This window comes from Ursus arctos, unplaced genomic scaffold, assembly GCF_023065955.2.
Source record: "Ursus arctos isolate Adak ecotype North America unplaced genomic scaffold, UrsArc2.0 scaffold_8, whole genome shotgun sequence".
NCBI lineage: Eukaryota > Metazoa > Chordata > Mammalia > Carnivora > Ursidae > Ursus > Ursus arctos.
The window spans coordinates 75,177,071-75,183,406 of NW_026623100.1; the positions used below are offsets into that span (position 1 = coordinate 75,177,071).

The window sequence follows — 6,336 nt, forward strand, 5'->3', positions numbered from 1 at the left end:
CATTCAGATGTGATAGATCTTTAAACTTCCCTGTGCGATTCTGGAACAGTGTTAATGATAGTTGAGTGTAGCAGTTAGCTTCTGCTAGTGTAATTAGCATAACTGAACGTCCTATACACACCCCCCAGCATTTACTCTCATCCTCCCAAAGCTGCTAATTAAGGAAACCTGTGGCTTGGAAGTTCCAGAGAGTGAATGCCCCAGAAGTCCTCAACCGATGATAGACATGGAGTTGATGGATCAAACTTCTTGGTAACTCTGACTTGTGTTTTATACTGTCTCCTAGGGTCCCCGAGAAGATCTGCCCTTCAATCGCCCATGGTGTTCACTGGCTCCTTAATCTTCTGTTGGATTGCTTCCTTGGTCAGGCTGACTTCCTCACCCCTTCCCCAGTGTTTTTTAGTATCATCTTCCAAACAATCTAATTGCTGTCAGAGGCTTATCTCAGAGTCTGCCCCTAGGGGAACACACACCAAGACACATTTTAGCTTCTTTTGGGTAACTGCACTGTTGAGTTTTGTAGTGTGAGGCCTGGAGACAACCTACATTTTTTTACAAAGTATAGCAAGTGGACATCTGATCCGAAGAGACCCAAAGGGGTAGGATCCAAATCTTATAGCAAGTTCAGGTGATGACATTGGCCACAGTTGGTACCAGGATACCCAATCAGGAATGAAGAGCATAGCAGCATTAGCAAAAGAGGAATAGAAACTAAAACATGGAACTTGGGGAAAGAGGCACCCATGATCCTAATGATATATAGTGGTCTGGGGGTCCCAGATGGTGGGGCTGGGCACCAGGATTTATTAGAAGTATAGGACTGGGTCTTGGGGTAACAGTCATTAGAGGTAGGGTGGTATATTTCCATGGCCTGAACCTCCCTGGCAGTTACAAACGGAGGTAATGAGTTGCATTTGTTAAGGCTGACACTGAGCATTTTTGTGTATGTTACCTCACATAATTCTAATAAAAATAGTGAAGTAGGTATTATCATCTCTGTTTTATAGGTGAAAAAAACTGAAGTTTTGAGGTCATCTTCCCAGGAAGTGGAGGTAGGTCTTGATGACACCCAGTTCTGACTGATTCCATAGTTCATGCACATTTTAGCAAAAGTCCAAAGGGTCCAAAGGCAAACAGAATCCCCTGGACTTCAATGCTGTGGGTATCAGTCCTCAACAGGATTGGCCACAGGGTGACCTGGGGATTGCAGGGATTATACTACATTTCACCATCAGATCCCATGTCTATGCAAAGGATTCACAGGACTGGCTAAGGAATTGAGGCACGTTGGATCACAAAAAGGGAACATCATTTTTGGGTGCCAAAAGCCCAGGGAGGTAGAGGAAGAGGAAATACTCTTAATAGGTGTGCATGCGTTGCTCTCTGTTGTTTGAGTATTAGGGACAGTGCCCAAATTCACCCAGGATTCTATTGACAGGGAAGACATGGTTCTTTTAGTCTCAAGAGTTTGTTCTTTATTGTGAAGCATGCAATAAAAATGTTTAGCTTATTAAGTATTGTAAAATGAGCACCCATGAAACCTCTGCCCAGGTCAAAACATCGACTATTATCAATACCTAGAAACTCACAGTGGCCCCTCATTTTCTGTCCACTAGCTATATCTTAACAATATACTATGGTACTCACTCCCTTTCTTTTTTTTTTTTTTAATAGTTGTAATTACTACTTCTTCATGCTCATAAAATATAGCTTAATTTGTTCTTTTTAACTTTATATAAAAGATATATGCAGACTTTCCAGCACTTTGTCCTGTTGTTCCACTATGAACTGACCTTTATGAAGTTAACTACAGATTTCAGGGACTTCAAAGAAAGTGAGCCAGTTGGTTGAAGTTACATCCCTTAGAGGACCTATGACCAGAAGACACATTATGTATCTGCAGGATAGAGACTGAAAAGCCACTTGGGAGGCATGCACAGTCATGGTCATGGTCATGGTCTTGGAGGAGGATTTACGTGGCTGTCTGTCTTTTAAGTGCTCCGTGCTCTTCCGTCATAGGCCAGGTCATATAATTAATGCCTGGATCAGCAACAGATTCACGGAGAGTGGGGTTCTTCTACTGTCAGCAGTTTTCCTCCAGGAGAAACTGAAGTTTTCTCCTTTTTTCCTTTGTTCTCAGAACAAGATACACAGTTTTGACTTTGGGACCTTGGTTCACACTCCTTTCCAAAATTCCAGGTAATTGCTTCTGTCCCTGGGAAATACTTGGTCCTCAAGGTTCAGCTCAAATATCCCTTCTTAGATGAAGACTTTCCAGTGTCCTCTCCTTGAGGAGGAAATAATCAGAAATTCACTACCATTAGGAGTATTTGGACCTAATTGTATTGCCAATAACACAGTGGCATAATTATGTTTACATGCAGCTCTTTTCTACTCAACAGTAAGAAACTTGAGGAGAGGAACGATAATCCCATTTATCTTCTCCCTTCTCAGTGACAAATGTATAGACATCCACTCACTTTTGTTGAATCAATCAGTCAATCAATCAATGAAGAGATAGATAAAGTCCTGTGGAGAGAGATTAATTAGTGTCAGAGACTCATCACAGCTTAAACTAGAAGGACAAAACAAGGTTATAAATTATAAATTATAATCATCAAGCAGAGTTGGAGAAGGGATCAAGAAGTGATGTATGAATGAGATCTAATGGGATGGGTGGTATAGATGCTTAATTCAAGAACACAGGGAAAATGACAGATGCAGTGATGAGAAGAGCATTGGTGAGCTGAGCTCTGTTGATGCGGCCTAAGAGGAGGGAGATGTCCAAACCATAATGATCTCTTTCTTACAACCCAATAACATTTAAGAAATTAATAGTCTCAACAAAAAGTATTTATTATTTCCATAAAACCACTTTATGGATGAGGGAACATGCATGGCTGGTGGTTTTGGGAAACTTGGAAACTTTTATATGTTATTCACTTCTAAATAACTGGAGAAAAACTTTCATAAAAAATATTACAAATGCTTTTATAACAGAAGCTATTTTAAGTTAAAGCTTTTCAGTTAATCCTCCTGAAGACCTCAGGATCCTACATATTTAATCCATGCAACACATCCTGGTGAAATGGTAATGTAACATTATGGTGCACTTGGGGGTGCCCTGAAAATTAAAATGCAGAGCTTCTGATGAATCCCATTCTTGCTTGTGAAATGGAGTGTTCTTGGGATCAAATGCCCTTGCTGTCAAAAATCAGTGGTGAGCTCCCTTTTCAAGTGTCTCTTTTCTCTTTCTTTCCATTATTAATAACTTTTTCCTCTTGTACTTCTAAGTGACACAGGGTGGATTGTAATATTCACAGGGGATAGTGACGATAAATGTAACATTCATACATATGTCTCTTTCCTCCCACACAAAGGTGCTGTACAAATAGAGAATGGTTATAGTTATTGGTATGGAAGCTGGCATACTAAACTTTTGCACGTCAGGACACTATGAAATGAATAAGAGAAACCTCTTTTGAGTGAGGGTGGCAGGAGCAGTTGGTAAAGAAGTTTATTTTCTTTCTGTGTAGTGATTGTATTTCACAAATATTTAGAGATTTTCTAAGGCAGGTATAATGGGAATTAGAATCCTTGGTTTGGCATTGCTCTTTCTGGTAGGTACTTTTCCCTGCCACCCAAATTCTCTCAAATATATATTTCATTCTTCCACATTCAATGAATTTTGGGGTGTTCTTTCTGGGTCATGGTCACCTCTCTCATGCAGTGTTGGAACCTGGCGGTCCCAGTCTATCCAGCGACTTGAGGGGACGGGTGGGTCTAATTGTCTCTTTTTCTGAGACCTTTGTTGTCAACATCTGGACTTTCAGTGGTAGGAACTTCTGCTCTTGAATTTTTACCTCACTTGGCCACTACAAGCTATTTGGGGACAATGCTCTGTTTATGCATTATGCATCAATAATTTCAGTTGGAACATAAATTCAAACTAAACTTTCCTGCAGGGTTTTGGAAACAAGGCCTGGATTTAGAGCTGGTTTCATCAGCTGCTCACATCCTCTTGTTCACTAATTCATTAATTGTTCATTGATCAGTTACCATGCGAAAGACACTTCCTTAAGGGACTGAGAATACCCCACTAGATAAAAGAATGCTGTCTTTGAGTCTGATTTCTGATGTTGATACTGGAGCCTTCACTTATGACAACAGTTACTGTGGAAATGCAAAGAGAAACAAAGGGGGAAGCAACAAAAGAGTCAATATTCATCTCAAATAGGATTTTCAGTACATATACAAACAGTAAGACAATAGGTTTGAAAACAGTAAACATTCAGAAAGTATTTACTGAATACGTTATCTTTCTAAAAACAAACACAGCATTATTTTTGTGTGAACCTCAAACCTACCAACCTGCAAAAATCTCAGCTTTCCTCTTCTCCACATTCCCCTGTCCTCCCCTCCTAGAGTTTCCCTTCTGCTTCAACCGAAGCCTCAGGCCATCTCGTTGGACACCGAATACTCCATGGTCACTCTATCCTTAATTGTGTTTTCCTTTCTCTGTTCCCTAGATTTTGATAATACTCACCTCACATCCATTTTTTAAGGGGATCCATAAATAGTCCATCACATCAGAATTACAACTTCGGATCCCTGTCAGTGCCCCTTGGGTAGAGCACAGATGTCTTAGCACTAAATCCGGGTGCTTTACCATGCATCCCCTCCTGCAAGTTTGGGCTCAGTTTTCATTCACACCCCACCCACCCCATCCAGGACCCTTAGGTACACGCAGATCTCTTCACCAATCCCTGACTGGCTCACACTTGGCACCATAATTTTCCATAGCCCGTTTCTTTATACAGGCTCCTCTTGTCCTCTCGAATGCCTTTACCTGTATTTATCCGAGAGATTTCTTTTTTAAAACTCATCTCAAAGAGGATCTCCAGGATGAAACTTTCTCTGATAATCCATTATAATTGGTAGTTCTCTCCTTTTTATCCACAGAGTCCTTATCTCTCTACTTCCTGATGAACTCTGATGGCTCCTGCCAACCTGTTTGTATCTCCCTTGATGTGTCAGGTCTCTCGTACTTTGATGCCTGTGTTCCTGGTGCTCCTTCTGCCTGGAAGAGTCTCCCTTCACCCTTTATCCCTCCAAAGGACATCAAACACTCTTTGTAGATTCAGGGATCAACTTCTTTATGGCACTTTAACTGATCCTCCCACTAAGTGAGGTTGAATTAGTTCTCCTTGTTCTATGTGGATTTTGTGCTCATATTATAGTTTATATGGACTTCTACCATGAATCTCTTATATCTTGGAGAAATTATATTTGCCCACTTGTATCCTACTATAAGACCATAGGATCTTGAAGGAAGGAAGAGGATATAATGCATGTATACATTTATTCATCTAATATGTATATATTGAACACTTAGTTTATGCCAGCCATTGTGCTAAGTGCCAAAGATACATTAGTAAGCAAGACAGGCATATTTCTTGACTTCATTACACTTTATACTGCATTGGGGAAAGGAGGCAATGAACTAGTAATATAAGTCTGGTATTACAAATATATCATGCCTATGCGAAGGGATACACCAGGTGGCTTAATCTAGCCGGAGTGCAGGGGACCTGGTTACACAAACAAGCCTGAAGTATGGTGGCTGTCTTCTGAGAGTAGAAACCTAAATTCCTAATTTCTAAGGTAGATGAGTTTCAGTGGGTGGCGACATGCAGGTTGTGACTGTGGTTACAATGAAGAGGAGAAAGTTTTCCCAATCTACCACAATTCCTGAAACATGCGCTATGAGCAATAAATATTAATTGAAACAACTGAGAGTATGAAATTCTTTCTCACCTGTTGTTATCCTCTAGTCAATAGATTTCGCTTCATTCTGGGGCTGATATTTGTTTGGCTTTGTGTATTCTTTTTCTTCATAGTACAGGATTTCATTCACTGATTTCAGTGGATGCTCTCATTTTCGTTACAGCAGCACATTTATGATATCTTGAGTGAATTATTCTACTTCAGTATCTCAGGCTGACCACCATCTTGGAGCAAGAGGCAGAGGGGTTGTGGGGAGTGGGATGAGCCAAGTTGACTGCCGTAGCCTTACACATTCTCTCCTTAATTTTCTTCTCCCTGCATCTGGAATACTCTTCCTACGCCATGGGAGTTTGAAAAGTTGCTTCCTTGCCTTCTGAGATAAGCTTTGGAAAGGAACTCTGAGGAAATTAACAAGAGAAGGAGGATTAGTGGATTAGCAAAAGCCTGAACACAAGCTATAGATTCCCAGAAGACTCTTTCAGGAGAGAAGATGACTAATGGCTCACAATGGCCTATGTCCTTGGACAGTGAGAAAATATATTGCAATGT

The 6,336-nt window shown here is 40.6% G+C and overlaps 1 long non-coding RNA gene across 1 annotated transcript; it reads left to right on the forward strand.

The window, feature by feature from the left end:
* The first annotated feature begins 208 nt into the window (after positions 1-208).
* On the forward strand, positions 209-2,271 carry LOC125283152 (uncharacterized). The gene is made up of 3 exons (XR_007190772.2): positions 209-363; positions 1,008-1,052; positions 2,141-2,271. It is a non-coding gene; the product is annotated as an uncharacterized LOC125283152 (long non-coding RNA).
* The last annotated feature ends 4,065 nt before the right edge of the window (positions 2,272-6,336 follow it).